The sequence below is a fragment of the Temnothorax americanus genome, unplaced genomic scaffold (assembly GCF_048541705.1).
Source record: "Temnothorax americanus isolate GAGA-0224 unplaced genomic scaffold, ASM4854170v1 Scaffold5, whole genome shotgun sequence".
NCBI lineage: Eukaryota > Metazoa > Arthropoda > Insecta > Hymenoptera > Formicidae > Temnothorax > Temnothorax americanus.
In genome coordinates this window covers 8056794-8077923 of record NW_027509657.1, presented here as the reverse complement: position 1 = coordinate 8077923, position 21130 = coordinate 8056794, and the positions used below count along the sequence as shown (strand labels likewise).

At 40.0% G+C, this 21130-nt stretch overlaps 1 protein-coding gene across 4 annotated transcripts in view; it reads left to right on the top strand.

The window, feature by feature from the left end:
* The window catches only part of Mub (poly(rC)-binding protein mub), a 147701-nt gene that overhangs the window by 37095 nt on the left and 89476 nt on the right, over nt 1–21130 (top strand). Inside the window, exon 1 of one of the 4 annotated variants that reach the window (XM_077418599.1) lies at nt 4877–5213. The exons of 2 other annotated variants lie outside the window; for them this stretch is intronic. The gene's annotated coding sequence lies outside the window, so the exon portion shown is untranslated. Of the gene's footprint in view, nt 1–4876; nt 5246–21130 lie in introns of those variants that run through there. One more of the 4 variants, XM_077418600.1, reaches the window with a different exon arrangement.

The window sequence follows — 21130 nt, the reverse complement described above, 5'->3', positions numbered from 1 at the left end:
GGCTGGTCGCAAAATCGGATATAGGGAAAGCTACGTACTACCCGCTGTGCACTCAAGAAAATGTTTGTCGCAAGTGGCAGATATCGGCAGGTTTTCCGTCACATAAATCCACTTTGGTGCAGTCGCGAGTTGCGGGCGGCGCGGCGCGGCGCGGCGCGGGCGCGGCGGAGTCGACGGCGCGGACGATTGGCACGACGGGAAAGAGGAAAGACGTCATCCGCTCCGGGCTGGATAATGCATAAGTGACGGCAGCGCGGCGCGTTGTGGGAATCATATCTCGAATTATGAATAAAATAGCGGCCGTCTCGACGTGTGTGTGTGTGTGTGTGTGAGCGTGTGTGTATATACGAGCCGAGTATCGACCGTGCCGAGTGCCGTCGCGCCTGGTGCTGCGGTACGTGAGAATCGCGTGCGCGTACATCCGCGCGCGCGTGTCTGTTCGTGTGCGCGACGTTGATTAATCCCGCAATTGCATCTCGGCTCGGACGATCGGAGTTGCCAAAGTTCCGTGCGGTATGCCGGATTTCGATGAATGTTGAAATGCGCGCGGGATGTTGCAAACGATGCGTTCGAAGCGAATCAAACTTCGCTCGCAGTTATTATAGCCATTGGATCCGTACAGTATTCGCGTTACAGTTTAAAGGCCGGAAAACGAAAGAGTACCGTCGACAATATCTAGATAATTTCCCATACGACACTAAAACATCGATGATTTCTTAGATATAAATATCGTTTCTTCGAGGTAATTTTTTAATGATATAGAAGAATACATATAAATTTTTACTTATAATCAGTTGCGAATTTATTACTCTGTACAATGGTGTGTCACCTAATATGTTTATCAATTTTTCAATGCCTCGTTTGAGAAATTTAGTTCGACTTTGAAACGATAAATGTTTCAATCATGCAAAAAACAATGTTATTTATATGGGACGGTTTGATAATAATTTACGTTCCAGTTTTAACGAGACGATGGGTGATTTGTTGGATTTGATTTGTTTGGTCCCTCAATTTTATAACGATATCACAGAACCGTCGGCGTCGTCCCGCCTAACTGATTAAACGCTTCACCGTTGCATCTCGCACAATCCAATTGATTGCTTTTTGACAAAGCGATAAACGTTAGAGACGTACCGCAGGCACGTAAGGATGATATATGTAGACTCTTGTGGGCCGAAGTGCGGAACCACACGTCGCCGAAACGTGCGTCCGAATTATCCAAGTATCGGATCACCGAGTACTCTGCAACGTGCCGTGAATTCGAAAGCACGATTCCGAAAGCCGTCCGTCGTAGATGAGATAATTGCGAGCCCCGCGCGATCGGACGGATACGGCCGACATCATGGGACGAACGTAATTTCCCGTTTTAGTATTTTCCTATTAGCATGTTACATCCGCGGCATTAAGCTCACGTGAACGGCAAACCTAATGTTTATTGCTTTCCTAATAGTCATTCCATAAAAAGGTTTAATAGCACGGGTTACGCAAATGATCGAATCAGATAGTTACCGTAAGAAAAGAAACGAAAATCAACGAAAACCGTCAAGCGTCTAAAATTCGCGATCAATACATTTAAATATACATGTATAATGTTAAAGAATTTAACGATTTTGTATGAAAAAATCTTATAAGAGAAATTAAATTTTTAGCATGGTATAAGGAAATCCAATATATACACAGAAACGTGGTTTTACCCTTTTTTCGCCGTTAGTTTTCGATCTTTATGAACCCGGTACATCATTGTCACGGCGAAATGCGCCTGTGCAGCGCCCCATCGCATCGGCGGAATGTCAGTGCGAGAGGCACTCTAGCGGGCTTAATTGACACAGACTCGTTGCTAATTAGTTTACATTACACTCTCCGTATCCTCCGGGTCCTGCCAAGTCGCTCTCCAGCCTGTGCTATACGCCCCCGATATTGCGAGAGGCTCTTTAATGTCGAGCTTCGTCAAGCCGCGTGCCAACGGTGTGTTGTGCCCGTGCGCACACGTGTCGGTCCGTGTCGCGTCGCAGTCGCAACGTGGTTCACGCCAACGCGCTTTCGCGCTCCGACGCACTCTCTCTCTCTCGTCGACCTCCTCGAGTGCGTATCTGTCGTGTCGGCAGAACGTCGGCGAACATAACGCGGTACACCCCCGATCGAATGCAACCGAAAACGCATCCGATGAAAACTGCCAGGTATCGCGTAACATTTCATCGCTACGTACCGATAACACCCACGTATAACATGCACGCGTGCGTGACGGTTACTTACTTTGTCCTGGAGAAAGTGCAGCGAGAAAAAAAGTCAACTGCAATAAAATAATGATTATTCCACAGTCATTTAATCGCGTAAACATTATATACAAAATTACATGCACGAGAGTCGCATTTTCTGTTTAATAATTTGGAATTTTACCGTGTACGTTATAATTATTAACGTCCACAGATTTAATGCGATAAACATGGCATTAAACCTTGACTTAAACCTCAACAGATCCGTTTTTTGGAGTTAATCAATCTTTTTTCATGAGTCATACTGTTTGCAATAAATTTAAATAATCCAATCGATGCTGCCCGCTGAAATTTAATCAGCATCTTTTATAAATTATACACGTATCGGTGATCACGATCAATTCCACTTAAAGACAAAGAAACACTGCAAAAGACAATACCAGATATAACGAGAAGATATACCACGTCGGAGGAGACACCGACGGAATCCGATTATGTAAAGCGAAAGACGATCTCAGCGAAAAGAGTAAATAACGGTCGCGCTTTCCTTTGAAAACTTAATTCTCGAATTAATCATTTATTTGCGCGGTCCAGCTTCATGCGGCGCTCGCATTTCAAGGAACTTGAAAACAATTGCCTTACTTTAATTTACTTTAGAACGGCTTAACGATGAGCGCAGTTTGAAATAACATCTTTTACTGGCATTCACGAGAGACACTTCAATTTGCATCCCTGTTTAATGCTAAACATCTATCCGACTGTGATTACAGTTCTTATTTGTCAGACAGGAATGTTATATTTATGGTAAAATTTACGCGCGCACGCAATCTGACTTGTTTGTCGAAAAGACTAAACGAGGATATTCAGTGAATGATATACATTTGGCTAGAGAATACCCAAGTAAAGTGCCCATGTAAATATTACAACATTTGTATACGTGTGTGTTTAAAGTATATACATAAAAATATTGTAAAATATAAAATATACGATATATTTTATATTTATATATGTATTTAGATTTTACAAAAATTTATGTCTAAGGTTCCTGCCCTGAATTTGGAACTTTGCGGTAATATAGCACAACTGAAGAACCTGGTTTCGCATGCTTTTCACGAACGCTTTTATTCTCCGTGCATCCCGGTAATCCCTTTTTTTAATAATTGTCAGAAACTTCTCCGTCGTGTCGGAGAACGTGCAGCTCGCGGGTGCATTCGTCGAGACGCACATCACTGCGCATATCTACTCTCGGATGCACGAGGAGGTATCATTGCTGAACGTTCCCTGTCGCTTCTTCTTATTTTCGCTCCGCTGCCGGCTGCTTTCCAGGCGTTTCCACTTTATCCGCGAATTTTTCCCCTCGTGGGACGTCGAACAGAAACAACATGACCATTGTGACGCGCATACCAACACGACAATCCGGTATACCGATGCCGATTTCCGCTACTCTTTCACACAGCTGTAAAACGCTACCAGCGAAAGAGGAATTTAGCTGAGGGGGACTTTGGCAGAATTTATATCGGACATTTTGACTGTAAAACGAACGGATATGATATCCATTTCTAAATTGAGTTGTCTAGATTCACGAACACTGATTCGTCTGTATGTTATATGATCATTAGTCAAATCCATGCAGGTTCGGGGATTCGTTGGCTCAAGTTGAACGTCACACTGATCTTTAACATTATCCGAGCATTCAGGAGAAGGTCTCGTGTCGAAAGGATCATCGCGTATGCAAGACGAACATTCTCACCTGTGTGTATTGCGAGCTTCCTTGTTGATTCTAATCGGGCATACTTACCTGACGGTAGTTCGCGGACACGCGACGTCTTCTTTTTCCCATCCATTCCGGTTAACGGCCGTTTTCTCGCTATCGATAGAAAAGAGCCACTCTCAATCGTGAATTCTTTTGTGATTATTTGGAATTTGGTCGAGACGTTGTTAAATGCGATCTACCTAGCGGTGTAGCTTGTCGGTATCTATAATACGTGTCTGTTCAATAAATGCCAATAAACGCTGCAAAAAGTATATAATCAGATCGTCCTTTCTTCAATTAAAATAAATCGGTCAGATTGTATCAAAACTTAACAACTCTTTGGCAACTTTTTCCGAAAAAAGGAAGGAAAGTCGTAGAGTTTAGGTGTAAACTAAATTAGACATATAGAGAGAACAAACAAGGGATCAAGTAACGGCCGACTTTACGGGAGATTCGGACTGTCTACGGGATGTCCATAGGAAAACTTGCGTTCTAGCTGTAACTAGTAACAATATATTCTCCCTGCAAAACCAATTGAGGAGAGTTCTAATCATATTGCATGTCGAACGTAACCGCAACCGGAAACGGATCGCCCGTCAGGCGAAATGGTACCGGTTCGGTGCTGCGCCGCGTCGGCACCGCGGCCGGTCCGAAGAAGGAGCACTCCTCTTCCAGGATACTTATAACGCTCCTTCGCGGGGAAGCCTTGGCTTATCGGCGTCGCGCGATCCGGTTCGGAAATTCCACGGTCACTCGACCTACCCCGTGACGCGGCTACGATCTTCGGACGCGCGCCACTTGTCCCCTTATCCCGCTTCCGGGATTGGCTATATCGGTGCCGGCGCACATGAACGAGGGCCGGATATGCGCGTCGACGGATGCGCGCGGCGTGCGCGCGTATACGCGCCCGCAAGCAGTGTCGCGTCAGCCCCCGGCCCTGTCGCACCACGTACCATCATCCAGGTCCAGAACCTACACCTGTTTTTCTCTTCTCTATCTCTATCTTTCTCTCTCTTTCTTTCACTCTCTTCTCTCTTACCAACCAACCGACCGACCGACCGACCTAATCCAATCGACCCATCCGCCGACATCATAATCCGTGGCCAGCCGTCCGATCGCCACGTTGTCGGGTCTAAAGTCGATCAAACAGTGCTCCGCAATCATCACCGTTGTCCTCGTCGTTGTTGCTGTTGGCGTCGTGGTTAACGTCGTGGTTCAGCCGTTCTGTACGCAGTTAATCGTCATTGGCAAGTCCATTACATTCACTATTCTCATATCGGTACGTGACGCTGTCGCACGGTCAGTCTAGATCAGCGGTCTCCGATCCGTCACGATTGTCGAAACTCCGTTATATTTTTTTGCTCCATAAAATACAACATGAGTACCAGAATAATCGGCACGAAAAAATAATGCATTTTTAGCCTTAGGAAAGGAGAGCACCGATCTGAATCGTATATACGAATTGTCTCGATCAAATTAACTGATTTATAATCCACGTGACCAATATATGATTAATTATTAAGAATGCAATGGTATCGCAAATTGATCGATCGTGCAATCTTTCGGGGCTACAGAAATAGAAAAATGTTGGTCACATATGGGATGGCACGATCGAAAATCGAAATTGCGAGGATGTATTTGACAAAATCTATCGGAAAGATACGTATTTTCTTGTTTAATTAGAATATGGATGTATGTTACGGGGATGTTGGCGTGTGTGTATGTGTGTGTGGGCACACACGAGACAAAATTGCGCGCTCGCGCAGACTCCGTACATGTGGAGATCTCCGCGCTTCTTGTTTTGATCATGATAAACGTCGCGCACTCACGCCTACGCGCACCTAAGTATGTGCATCAGCTCGATGGCGATCCGACCGATATTTTAAAAAAGCGAAATTAATTACGAAAAATATCAAAAAAGCGCATTTTTTCTTGGCATCGTTCTATTTAACATTTGACGCTCGTCTTTTATAATTTTTCTAACAAGCGGTATTCCGTCATTTGACTTTCCGAAAATTATACAAAAAGATTTATCTATTATATTAATATCCTAGTATCATAACTTATCGAAACAACTCGCACAAACTCCCAATTAAATTTAAACTAATCAATAGTCGCAAAGCGGGATGCAATAGAACTTTCCGCGAAAGAATTTGTTGTACCTCTATTGGAAAATTCACGGTGATTTTTGCAAAGTCGGCGATTTTTCCCTCGGCGACCTCGAGGGTTGCAAATCACGATTTTTCGATAGTCGCAGCACCCATACATCCGCAAGCGGCGCGGCTAAATCCAGATATTTATAAACCGCATAAACCCTCGCCGAGCGCGACGCGGTAATTTATGCGTTATAACTGACTAACTAAGTTATATGCGTTAGAGCTATCTAAGTTATGATTCACACACCTCGAGACGCGACGCTCTCGCGAGGACCTCGCAAAGCCGTTGGCCAAAGTTCCGCGTCATTATCGATACAAACTCGATCGAGGCGCGCGCGAATTCCGAACTTGTTTTTCTTTTCTAATCGTACAGTTCCCGACATTGAAGAATTGTCAAGGCAAGTTTTATCGCGAGATCTATACTTTTAATCGCTCCTACTGATACGATCGTAACCGCGTATAATCATGACGAAGATCTCTCCGATTACAGGCACCTGATAGCGTATTACATAATTAGCTGTTGCGCAAGTTGCCGAAATTAACGAGGACGAGTTTCTCTCTCTCGGGCGGTTTAATTCCAAATTAATAAGCCGGAATATATATAAAGCTTGAAATATGAAAACGTTATTTTGTTGTCCGTTTTCCGAGCAGCGTGAGTGTGCCGAGTTAGCGCGTAATATCACGCCTAATGATTGCGTGTGTTTTGAGATCTGTCTCCTCGTCGCTGCGACATTCCGGCGGTTAAAAGAGAGACTCTTAGACCGCGTTCTCTCCTCACGAGTTTGTTCTGACAAATAGTATCGTCGGGAGGACTATTATTACATCTAGACAACAAATGTGCGACGGGATATCGCGACTTGAGACGCGGATCCGTTAATAACTCGCAGTTAGCCAAAATAGACGCGTACGTGTTACATGGGGGGGTAAATATGCGCCGGAGTGCGGTGTATACGTGCGGTACACAGTTAGAGATCAGGTCACCGACTGCTCCCGCCGTGCTTTCCCGTGAAATACCTTGGATATTTTAGCGTTTAACATACTAAAGGCTACCGTCTCGATGTGCCTTAAAGAAGAGATTTCCTGAATCTGCCTTTTCTTTTTTTTTTTCGTATCTTTCGGGAGAAAGTACCCTTCTTTTTGTAGCAGGAAAACAAGTATCGATGGCAAAAGAGAAAGCAGGCAGGAATATAAGGAATCTACGCGGAAAATATTTTCTGTTTTTTTTCTTTGAGAAGAAATAAGGGTTAAGAATTATAAAACAACAATCGCGAGAAGTATGAACGGTAGAAATTGGAAGCGAGGGTAATTTCGCCAAAGATCATAGATGTATCTCGTTTCGTATTATCTTATTCGGCGGGGGTAGAGCTGTAACATTCTCTAGATATTATGCATCTTCCCAGTCTCCCTCTCCACTTCTCACATCGAGTTGCAATTAAGGTTCCCCCTTCAACAGTATTCAACAGTTCCCGAACGATGCCGCCCCCGTGTCTCCCGCGCTCTTGCTTTGTCCTTAAAGGAAGATTCAAACCGGTGAGCTGTGCAAAGAGGCTTTCACATTATCTTTGCCGCGGCGGCAGTTGACAGTGTGCGTGGTGTGCGTCGAAACTTTTGTTCTAGTTACGTTAGTTTGGGGGAAAGAGAAAGAGCGATGCCGGTAGAATGGATAAAGGAGGGACATAAAGTGTTTGCATGTGTATGTGCGTGCGCGCGTGTGTATGCATGTATCAAAAGAGGCGTCATTTCTACCTGGGAAAGTATTTCCGCTATCTTCTGTTTGTCCGCGAGAGAAAGATAAATAGATAGATAGATAAGAGATAGAAAGATGGAGATAGAGAAAGAGTATGTGTATGTGTGCACACACACGTACAGATTTGTATGTAGTGTAGATGGTGCTACCAGGGCGCAAAATAACTCGCGTATCTCAGCGCGCTCGGAATTTCCACAAAATGTCCACAAAATACGCTGATAAGTGCCTTATCAAACGCTCCATGTGTCTCTCACGCGGACGTTAAAGATGAACGAAGGAACGCAGACACTCTTACTTTTTGCGAGAGGAAACGGTCGGAGCGAATGCGGCGAGATTAACCGAGATATTTCGCAATGAAAATAATTTTGATTTTAAAGAGACAGAGATCCCGACGTGCAAACATCGACATCGGATAATTTATTGTGGCTTTATTTGCGAGACGTCTCACGATTGTCACACGCATGACCGTGGGTTAATTAGTTTTGTAAACGAGTGGGGCTCGCGCGGACGCGACTATTCTGTAGTCGACGATTCGATTCGACCGATTCGAAACGACACAATGGCGTTGAGATCCCGTTCACGACTCGCACCGCTTTTGTCTCCGGCGTTAAAATTTTATTTATCCCGCGACTTGGCCCGGAATAAAAAGTACGGATACGGAGAGAGAGTGCGTGAACGGATCAGACGCGAAGGATGAGAGCTCTCAGCGAGAGTGATCCACGTCGACTTCAAAGAGCACAATACCAATCAAATTGGAGGTGGATTATCGCGGCGCGCTCGCATCTCATTCTCGTGTCAAACGTTTCTACGAGCGGGAAAGTATTCCTTGATTTTTCGTCCTCACAACATCCGGCGCTCCCGCATTCATCTTCGACGCAACATTAGAGACGAAAGCGAGGCACTATATGCGGAGAAGGGTTTCGCATTATCAACGTCTGCTCGGCATTGCTCTTTCTGCGACGACAGGCGGTGATATTTTAATCAAACGGTCTTTCACCGATTTTCTCCCCGGAAAAGGAAAGATTTTAAGGGTCCGGGATCAACCGCGGTACGCTGGCGAGAACCGAATTGGCGCGCGGGGAAACGCGAAATTTACGCTCCACTTTGTCGGATCGGCCTGAAACGGGCTGGCAGAAAAATCGAATTCCGGCGTGTTAGAGATCAAAGGGGCGCGACGAAGGGAAACGCGTAACTTAATTTCTTATTTTTAGCCGCTTTAGCTCGCAAGTGCGCCATTCTAACGATCCGTGCTTTGAATTTCAAGCCTTCGCTCGAAATTCGTCTTTTAAACGCCTTTCCCATTCTTTTCCACTGTAGCGACAATAAAACGTAAAAAAATACTTTCGTTTCTCGATTAGAAATTAAAATAATAAAAGTCATATCGTACCTGTATTTAGTATTTAGAAAAAATAAACGAAAAACATTTTAAGAGATTTAATCAATGACAGGAAAAATTATTTATTATAGATTATCTCTATAATTTTTGAACTATGTTTAACCGACGTTATTTATAAAAAAGGATTGTAGATTCTTGAGAATTATGTGGTCTATGATTGTTTGTTACGCGGCAGCGACTTTTACTTTCCAATAAATCACTGTAAAAGTTTCGCTACGGTTTGCCAAACAAAATATAATCATTTTACGAGTGACCTGCTTTTAGTTCGGTAATGAAATATTGAACAATCATCCGTCATTTGACGTTTATAGATTTACAGTGCACAAATTATATTTCTATCGCTTGTGCCTCGAACAAAGTGATGCATAAATTAGTCTCTTTTTTAAAAGAATGCGTTCACCCTTCCACCCGTCGTGTCAGGAAAGTATAGCGCGCGACAAAAAGGTAATTAAAACAAAATTATATAAAATTATCACAAGCATCGGCCCATGAAATAAACATTTGCTTATATTTATATCAACGTATTATCTATTGCGTAATTTAATCCGAATTCAATTTCATCTAATTCATTTTTCAGCAGTTAAAGATTTAATTGCGCTTTGCATTGGTTTATTTCATACAAATGTGGAATATGTAATCTGGACGATTTGAATTCGTTGATTGCGGTGGTGGAGGACTCGTTAAAAAAGAGTTAGCGTTTTTGTGCAACGATAATAAACTATGTGATTCGATTAAACTAATTGCAGAAGACACAATATTTAAATCCGTAAGAGTATAACTTTTGAATGTAATATATGCCATGCATACCGCGAACGTTACGTCCTGGAAATATATAAATCATGACCGATCTGAGATTATTAATAAACTGGAGAGCGGAGACTTTAAAGTGGCTCTTTAGATAGAGAAAATTAATTTATGTTATCGAATTTCTTAAGATAGTCTATCGCATGACCGAATTCACGGAGGCCTCCTCGAGGCTGATGACCTCGCGAGAGAGATGTGTCCTCCCGATAGAGAGTTAAAAACAGTGCTCGATCGTAGAAACGAGTGGACTATTCGGAGATTGTCTTCGGCTACACGGCATAACGAGCGTTCCTCGACGAGAAAGGGGATCGTCGCTTCGATCGAGAATCCCTCGCCGGTTTCGACCGGTCGCTTGATCTATAATTATACACGCTGCAAAAACAATCCTTACTTCATGATACATCGGGACGATGCGTGTTTCGAGGTTCGACGAGGTAATTAGGCTCCCGGCCAAGACCATTCCGCGATTGCCGCGCCAAACGCGAACAATACCAGTTGCTCAATTTCTTTGATCCCTTTTGGACGATGTCTTACCGACTAATCGAGGTTCGTTACATTCTAGTTGGAAATTGCGCGGTTTACGTTAATTATTTTTTGACCGTTTTATTTTTTTTCTTAAAATAACAAACTGATTTTCTCGCTTATTTCAAATAGTTAGATTTATTATATATTATACATATAATATCTTAGTATAATAGATTGTACAGCGAATTATATAAATTTAATTTATATTATCTTAAATTACAGAAAATTAAAAAAAATGACTCGCTTATCGCACCGTTTCAGAAAATGGAATTGTGAAGTTGTACGGGCTTTATTAGACATAAGAAACAATGGAAGGGATAAAGCCGGGTGCGAGGAAAATAGAATTTTCCGTCACATAATTTATAGGTGCATATGAAGTACATCGGCGCGGAAATGTCGCGGGGATAACTTCTACATCCGTATGTGCGTTTTTACGTATGTACGTGTGAGTAATATAGGAAATATAGGTCGAGGGGAGTTTCCGTCCTGTAGATGGTTTCGTTAAATGAATATTAATGCGCGTCTAGTGAGAAGTTGACCCAACCTTCATTTTGAATTCGAGTTTACAGATACGAAAATGCTCCTTGCATTTAGGAAATAATGCTTTCTTAAGTCATGAGACTCGGGGCGCGAACTTAAATATTCTTTTCTCGAGAACGGAGAACTTTCTGTCCGTGACCCCGTCGAATGAAATAAAGATAAAGATAATCGATGAAGAGAACCTATTGGTGAAAAAAGAAGAAAACCATTATAGGATACCGCGCAAAAGTATAAGAAAGATAACTAAAAATCCGCTTTCTTTTTATCAAATCTTCCCTCATTTGCCGGCACTTATTTCCCAGCGGGGAATGAGATTTCGAATCGGATTTCAAGCCCGCCCCTACGGGCAAGTACTTTTAATCGGTTACACGGTAGGAAAAAATATTATCTGAGTAAACCGAGGGAATGTATCCTGATCCCCGGGCGTATGAAAAAAAAAATTTTTTTTCCGCGATTGCTTCCCCGCGATCCTCATACATCGAATGTAAATATTAAACATAAGTAAAAGATAGAAAAAATATCAAGTAGACGATCATAATTACCATCAGTATTTTATAGGAAATAAATGTTGCGCGGTAGATATGATAAACAATCTGACAATTATGCGCCTAACGTAAGGTAATTCATTAGCTATCATATATAATCATTACGGTTTCTCTCTTTACCTCAGCTGTCCGCGAATCTGAGAAAGAAGTAAAAATATCATCAGAGATACCGCCGAAATTAATTAAAAATCGGTGGCCTCTTTACATACCCTTCTTTTCCTAGAAATTTTTCAGAAAAATATACGGGCTGCCAAGCACTCGGACGATATTCAATTTTCCCTCGTAAATCTCTCCGGCAGGATACCACATTTATCCTCGTCGTTGCGTGGCCATCTTCGAGGATCCTCGGATGTATCCGCTCAAGAACGATGGCGCGGCGGCTCGCCTTCGACGAGCTCGTTTTGTTCCCAGATGCGTTAATCTTACCGCCTTTCGTCCATGTCCGCTCGCAGCCGTTCGGTAACCGCGAGGTAGGATATTTCGTGCACGTAGTCAATTTACTCGACAAAATGAGCAGCTTACCATCAGAGTGATGGATTCCGCGACAGGACACGATCTATTGGCCACATAGGAACAGACGCAAGTCCGCGCATTAATTAACAATAAAAAGACAATAAGGCTCATATAAGTGCAATAACGATATTAATCACATTTTAACATTTCGAAATTGACTTGACCGGACATTACTCTGTAATGCAATTCGAAGAACGCGCTGATTATAATTATGTACAAGTGGAAATCCTACATTTTTACTAGAATAGAGGTGTCTTGTCGGGATCGATTAAATAATAAAACTTAAACACAGTTAAAGATATATTCTGAATTAGAAGTTAATTAAGTTATATACTGTTCCCGAATAAATAACATTGCTATCGCAATAAATAGAAACATGAGCGAGGACTCTGTCGGCGAGCGCAGAAATTGTCATCAGCCTATCCGTGTCTCTGGAGAGACACCGGTTATATGTTCCCAATAAACTCCCTGCAGGCAAGTTCTGCAAAAGTTAAAATTAAACATCGAACTTTCTATCCGCCTGGACACTGCAGTCTCTTTAAACACGACGGGATTACCATTACCCCTATATAATATGCAATTAAGCTGCCGACTTGATTCTTTATGATCTGGCTCTGTCTCAGATGAAAAGTATATGATTTATTTGTTTTTTTTTTCACGCGAATATTAAAAATTGAATGTCGAAAAGGATTCAAGTGCATCAGAATCTCACGAGGAATATCTAATTGTAAGACATCGATAAACCCGCGATGGAGGTGAGACGGTAGTTGCCCAAGGAAAATCAGCGAGATGGCAATGTCAGGCGGAACACCTCTGGTGTCCTCGTGTCTTCAAACTCAATTATTGTCTCGCAATTAACGGCCGGTCGAACTCGGGAGTTAGGCAGGTTATGAACCAGCGGAAAGTTCGACCAGCGACACGCCATAATGCGCAATTGGTTCACCGTATATGCATGTCGCTGATTGCGCGGCCTACTCAGCGAATGATCGGCCTTTTCGAAATGGACGCTACTCTGACCCGAGGGAGATTGTCATTGCAATATGTGTGTAAAACGAAATATAATAAATATTTTATAGATTGCGTTATCTCACAGGTAGTTAGTGCAATTTAAAACAATTTTTTTTCTTATTTAACGAACAAATTATTACACGCGAGGTCTTTCTTCATACTCTTCATTAATCCTGCTATAACAACATTAAGTTTAGGCCTTTTTATCGGTTTTAAAGGAAAGGGCGAAAACGAGAGAGAGACAGAGAGAAAGAGAACTTTACCCCTCTCTGATTTTAACGAGCTTCAAATATGTTATAATAGTCTGTAGTTTAATATAGGAGGCATGTATTTTTATACCACAGTTTTCTCGTTCCTGCGATTTTGTTGTATTAAAGCTCTATAATTCCTATATTTATCGTTCGCCCCCCCCTCTCTTGTCTCTTTCCGCTAATTGGATTTGTGAATTGAGTGGTTTTTATAAAACAAAATAATTGGCCCCGCGTCGAATTCTTTCTCTTTAGTTGGGTCAACTGGTGCACGCAGGTCCGTAATCGAAAAGTGCCGGAATTAAATTTAATTATTAACAAGTGTCGCAGTGGTTGAAGCCATTCCCATCTCGTCGGATAACGTTGATTTAATAAATACCCCATTTTCACCCGTGTTTATTTCTGTGTAAGACCGAAATCAGAGACCCGTAATCTTTCGGGCAGTCCCGGGGGGGAGAGGAGAGGGAGAAATAATATTAATATAAGGAAATCGAGAGAGAGAGAGAGAGAGAGAGAGAGAGAGAGAGAGAGAGAGAGATCGCGCCCCGCGATGAATCGCAGCTCAGATTGAATCAATATAATCAAAATTGGATATCGAATATTGAATCAAGCGCCATGACTGTCGGTACATAAGCGGCGAAAGATTTCGCGCACCTCCACCGCGATATAATCCTTCGACATTTTTGTCAGGGAGAACGGAGAGAGCGCGGAAATTGTATTCCTTGGAAAATCTCGTGTGCGTTCTACACGATAATGCGACTTAACTTAAGCAACGCGAATTGCAAATCGAGATTACTTTGTTCACATTATCTTGGATAACTGTCCGACTATAGACACTGTGCAACTAAATTAAAAAAATATATACATATATTTTTTCGATCAATCTTCATTACTTACTGGCACTAATCAGCATTAATAATTAGGTTGTATAACTTTAGGCACGTTATGAAAGTAAACGGAACTTTGTAAGACGGTGAAATATGTATAAGGAGGATTAAATATTTTGTACTTTGGCATTTTCGTGCAATGATGATTCGACTGGTCTGACCACGTCTCTTTGTCTCGTAAGTGGAAAAATCGGTTTCAAGACGTTACGTTCGAATATTGCGATCGCATGAGACGAAATCGGAAGAAAGCTCGCCATTTTAGTTCATTTTGAGTCAAAATGCGTGGCCTTTAGGCCTTACGAAATGATCGAGTGCGTTGTCCAGAAGGGAAGAGATGGCAGTGGAGGAATAAGGTAAATGGGGTGAGTCACTTAAGCTCTTTGTGTTCGATAAAACGAAGTGTTTCGCGTTAGAAGCTACTTTTTGCTCGGTGGTTTGAGAAAAGCTATCTACGTGAATAGGCTTCTATCTTCGACGGCACGCCATGTTTATAGGTCGTACTGTGGAGGTTTCGCTCTTATTGGATGAAGCCGTAGCACTCTCGCTATGTAATTGCCAAATCCTTTTAATGCCCGCTACTCGAGAACGCATGTATACTTGATGATGTAGTGCCATAACTTCTACCTACTTTAATTATCATCTTATTTAATTTATTAAATAAAAGATTTACTTTTTTTTATATATAGCGCTGTTTCAAGTAAAATTGATTCGAATTTTTTGAAAAGCCGATTGAAAATCTTTCGAAGAGATTGAAATATCTTGCCTTTGGCGCGGTGATCTTTTCCCCTTTTTACATCTAGTTATATCGTAATCACGATTACTCGTAGACGCGAGTAGGTCTATAGCTTTTCACCGGATCTCGTTTTTTTTTGCTGCAACGAAGATAAACGAGGGGCTCGAGAGCAAAGGTAATTCTTGTGCGGCGGCGAAACTTGAAGGACCCTCAAGACAAAGTTGATCGTGGAAGGCCGTGGAAGATGAGACAGAAAAGTTTTCTTCCCCGTGGGCCGTGGCGCGGCGCAGCGCGACGTTGGATCGATCTTGCCACACTACGTTAAGTTCGATCTGGATTTCGACGTGGCGTGTTCTCCCGGAAATTCTGAAAGTTTCGCGGCAAAGTCTCTCCGGTGACGAGAAAGACGAAAGAGGTACGGTGCGATCGAGGCTGGCGCAATCACAGATGTGACAAAGTCGACTTCCGCCCCCTACTTCCACTGCACGTTTAATCCTGTTAATTTAATAGACCGTGCCTATATATATAAATATTGCATGTACTACGTTTATTACCAAGAATTGCCAACGAGGTGCCTTCCATTATTTAACGAATTTCGAATTGATTTGGTGAAAATATTAATGGATGTCATCATTCGACGGCCCTTCTTTCTCTTAAAGAAACATTTATATAACGACGCCATTTTTTCTCTCAATATTTCTTCAATATTTTAACGTGCACGCGATCAGTTCTTGAACGTTTTTCTTATTCTAATTTAACGTTCCTGTTTGTTAGAGAATCAGCATAAAAACATGAATAAAAATAAAACGTTCGCAGTGTCAAAGGTTTCAGCGCGCTGTTTTATATCGCTCTATAATCGGCTCCAAAGGGTATGCTGAAGCAATATCGTAATCAATATTTTTTCCCTCGTCGTAAACTCCATTTTCTTGTCTTCGAGGTACGTCGGCATTAATTTAATAAGGCGCAATCAAAAGAGTCCGCCTTCATGCTTGCAGCCGGTAATTAACAAGGCGCGAAGTACCGTAGATTATATATATATATATATATATATATATATATATATATATATATGAGCGCACGGCGCGGCGTGCGGGCTTACGTGATTGCATTTTTCCATGTTCCCCTTAATGACACCGCGCGTAATTATATTATAAATTTTAATCTGCCACACAGCGGACTGCGCTCCGCTAGTGATGTCAAATATTACGCTAAGATTTCTATCCTGACGTTGCGTAGCTTAACTTGCGAGGCGTTTTACGAGGGTTACAATTAAAGCAATTTTAATTGCGTTACACGTAGGTAACGCATATAATTACAAGGTTCATACGCTAATGTATAAATTATATTTGTATACCGCCGATAAGCTTTAAACCGATATGTCAATTTATATGTTAACATTTTGAATAAACCGACAGAAATAATGTACCTTTATCGATCTGATCTTGTTGGAACAACTGGATATCGTGAATATGTAATCGATAAAAAATCATCTACGCAAACCGTTATCTACGTCGTTCGCAGGTAGAAACAAATTTTAAGAGTACTTTCATTTACAATGATATGAAGATATTATATGCTAGGCGTTGCGAGCGAATGTGTAAATTAATCCCGCATAACGGTAATATAATTTCATATAATACACGCGACTCTTGCTTGAGCCCTCTATAATCCGATACCGCCTGGTAGGAGGACCCAATGAGAATTCTTCGTTACGATTTAGCCGGAAATACTCAGACATTATTACGCGGATATTAACGTGAAAAATAATTCTTTTCCTCTCTCTTTCTCCCTCCGTCTCGGAAACAAGATTTTAATCTCGGTTTTCAAAGAGGCACGAATTAGCACGGAACACAAGAGACTTTTTGTGTTCTTACTTGCGTCGAAATGATGATGTCGCAATGAGACATACAGTGCTTGTGTATTTCCATTCTAAAATCTTTGTCGCACGATAATATCTTCTACATTCCATTTCTTAAGGAATTTCTACCCTTCTCTCTCTCTCTCTCTCTCTCTCTCTCTCTCTCTCTCTCTTTCTCTCGTTAACGTGATTTATCGTGAGTTGAGTCTCGCGTGTTTATTGACATGAACCGGGTGCTCGACTGACCTTCTGCAGCGGAATAATAAACGGGCAATGCATTATAATGATGGCGTGATGAAAGCATCTCGGCTCTGCGATAAATCGAGTAATAATTTCGCGCGAGTCGCTAGTGAAATTTAATGCCGCTATTGCTGGCCGACGTGTACCGTTAAAATTCCCTTCATTTAACAAACTCGCACAACGCCATACGGATAATGGTTTTTGCACATCGCGCGGACGGATGTGCGCGAGCCTATGGCCGAACAGGATTTCGCTAATTACTAATTGCCAATGAATTCACCCGCTGGGTTATATAGCCGATCTTTAATTAAAATTTTCAATCTCCAAATTCAAATATTTACCGGGACAGTTAGCTTCTCCGTGGCATTCGCGGCAGGATTATGCATTTTCCTGCCTTTGAGCACGCTCATAAATACGACCTGTCCATGATTTCCCCCTATGGGGCTTACCATGAGTGACTCACGAAACGAATAAAATATTATAGAAACTTTATAAGGGCTTTTAATATAACAAGAGAAACAAAGGAAAGAAAACGTACAGATTCTTAGAACTTGTATACGTTATCAAAAGAAATGCATAAATAATATTATATATTTCCATAATATTACATTTTTTTAAATCTTTTGTATCTTGCAAAACGCTTTTATTGCGTGAAATTTTGTATTCTATTTTATATATATTCAGATCTTAAAATACTGATTTTGACAAATTTAAGCAAACGATGTCAATATATTATTTCGGCCAATTTAATGTTCATAGCTGGACGTTGATAGTACTTGGATGATTGGCCATTTTATTGATGCATGGAATGGAATCTCGGTAAAAGCTTTTTAGCCTGATGAACGTAACGAGCTTTGAATATAAAGGGATAGCGTTCGTGAAGTCGTTTTTGATTTACGTATATTTTTACAGAACAGACTTGACATGCTAAAATTTATTATTTATTGAGACGCGAAATACTTCTTCGAGTTTCGAGTCTAGAAAGATCTCAATTCCAATATGATCTTTGCAAAAAATATGACAGACCTGAAAAACTATAATAAGCGCGCTTTTGATTAACGATATGCGGATCGGTGTAACTGAATTTTTTGGAAATATTCCCCAGAGTGAATTTACACGAATATGTCTGATAGATTTTAGTGAGTTTTTGGTCGAATTTTAAGGTAGCTACACTAACAAGCGTGTATGCGAATGCACCGTTGCGCTCTCGTTGTATTGTTGCGTTTGTAACATTCCAGGCTGTCGTATATAATCGCGCTTCAAGTGATCTATTATCACCTCGAAAAAAAACAAAGTAGTAGTATTATACCTCGAAAAAACCTAAGTAACAAGTGGTGGACGTAAGCTTTGTATCTCCAAAAATCTCATCACAAAATTACGTTACCTTATCAAAAAATGAGTCGCGCTTCAAGTGATCTATTATTACAATTACAAAAAAGAAATGATATCTCTTTTTAAATTACAGCGCCAATTACAGAGAACATACACTGAGAAAAAAAATTTGTCAATCCCAAGAAATATTTAGTCCGATACGTTCAACTAAACATTTTAGTTAGTTAACTAAACATTAGTTGAATTAATTAATTCTTGATTAAAGAAACGAAATAAATTGTTGAAACAACTAATATTTAGTTAACTAACTAAAATGTTTAGTTGAACGTATCAAACTAAATATTTCTTGGGATTAACAATTTTTTTTCTCAGTATATTTTTCGAGATACAAAGATTACGTCTGCCACTTGTTACTTAGGTTTTTTCGAGGTATAATATTACTACTGCTTTTCTTCGATTAGAATAAAAAATTGAATCATGAAGAATTACACAGAGGTAACAGTACAAAATACAAATATTTTATTAAAATATTTAAACCCAACAAGGGAATACAAGGTATTTAAATACAAAGTTTATATATGTATTTTAAAAGATTTAATCGCATCGCAAAGAATTACAGAGGTAACAGTACAAAAAATAAAAATATTTTATTAAAATACATAAATTTTTCTTGTCAAAAAACTTGGCGCTGAGAGAGAGAGAGAGAGAGAGACCTTTTACAAATGTAAATATTACTTATTCTATACTTATTCTATACTTTTAATTCTAATCGCTTTAAAAATCTAAACTTATCCTAACTTATCCTATACTTAATAATAAGCCGCATTATTCACCGTCACACACACACACACACACACACACACACACACACACACACACACACACACACACACACACACACACACACACACACACACACATCGCCCACACCCACTCGCTCGCACACACACACCAAGCTGACCTAATTTTAAGGTCTAGCAGCGCCAAGTTTTTTGACAAGAAAAATTTATGTATTTTAATAAAATATTTTTATTTTTTGTACTGTTACCTCTGTAATTCTTTGCGATGCGATTAAATCTTTTAAAATACATATATAAACTTTGTATTTAAATACCTTGTATTCCCTTGTTGGGTTTAAATATTTTAATAAAATATTTGTATTTTGTACTGTTACCTCTGTGTAATTCTTCATGATTCAATTTTTTATTCTAATCGAAGAAAAGCAGTAGTAATATTATACCTCGAAAAAACCTAAGTAACAAGTGGCAGACGTAATCTTTGTATCTCGAAAAATATACTGAGAAAAAAAATTGTTAATCCCAAGAAATATTTAGTTTGATACGTTCAACTAAACATTTTAGTTAGTTAACTAAATATTAGTTGTTTCAACAATTTATTTCGTTTCTTTAATCAAGAATTAATTAATTCAACTAATGTTTAGTTAACTAACTAAAATGTTTAGTTGAACGTATCGGACTAAATATTTCTTGGGATTGACAAATTTTTTTTCTCAGTGTATGTTCTCTGTAATTGGCGCTGTAATTTAAAAGAGATATCATTTCTTTTTTGTAATTGTAATAATAGATCACTTGAAGCGCGACTCATTTTTTGATAAGGTAACGTAATTTTGTGATGAGATTTTTGGAGATACAAAGCTTACGTCCACCACTTGTTACTTAGGTTTTTTCGAGGTATAATACTACTACTTTGTTTTTTTTCGAGGTGATAATAGATCACTTGAAGCGCGACTCATTATTTGATAAGGTAACGTAATTTTGTGATGTGTATCACTTGAGTAATAATTTTTTGGAAATAAAAATAATACTGCTTAGGTTTTTTCGAGATTTTTGGAGATACAAAGATTACGTCCACCACTTGTTACTTAGGTTTTTTCGAGGTATAATACTACTACTTTGTTTTTTTTTAGGTGAAGATACCACTGTTTAGGTTTTTTCGAGATTTTTCAAGATACAAAGATTTCGTCTACCACTTGTTACTTAGATTTTTTTAAGGTATAATACTACCACTGTTTTTTTTTCGAGGTAACAACATATACACTATTATGCGTGTACTTGGCTCCTTTCTTTACCTTTTTTTAAAAAAGGTAATTTTGTACAGATATCACGCCTTTTTGTAGTATTACGCATTGTATAAACAGTATGTACAAGGTGTTATTTCGAGGTATAATACTACCACTTTGTTTTTTTCGAGGTAACAACATAATACATATGTACTACTATGCGTGTACTTGGCGCATTTTTTTACCTTTTTTTGAAAAAGGTAATTTTGTACGGATATCACGCCTTTTTGTAGTGTTACGCATCTTAATCTTAACAGAAAAAAATTACACCTTATAAAAAAATGTGTCTAAAGTTGTAAATATATATATATACACATTGCCGGACATTGCTTTTATGTAAAATATGCATGTATATTACGTTGCTTGTATAAATTATTTCTTACCAACTTTTTCCAAAAATAATATATAAATACCTTTAGCACCTGTAGGCCATCGTTTATTTTCTATAATTTTTCCATCATCAAATTCAATCCAAAATGTCCTTTCTCTACACATACTTGTATAATGACCATCTTCAATAGATGTACCCTGATGAAATATAGTATTCATTAC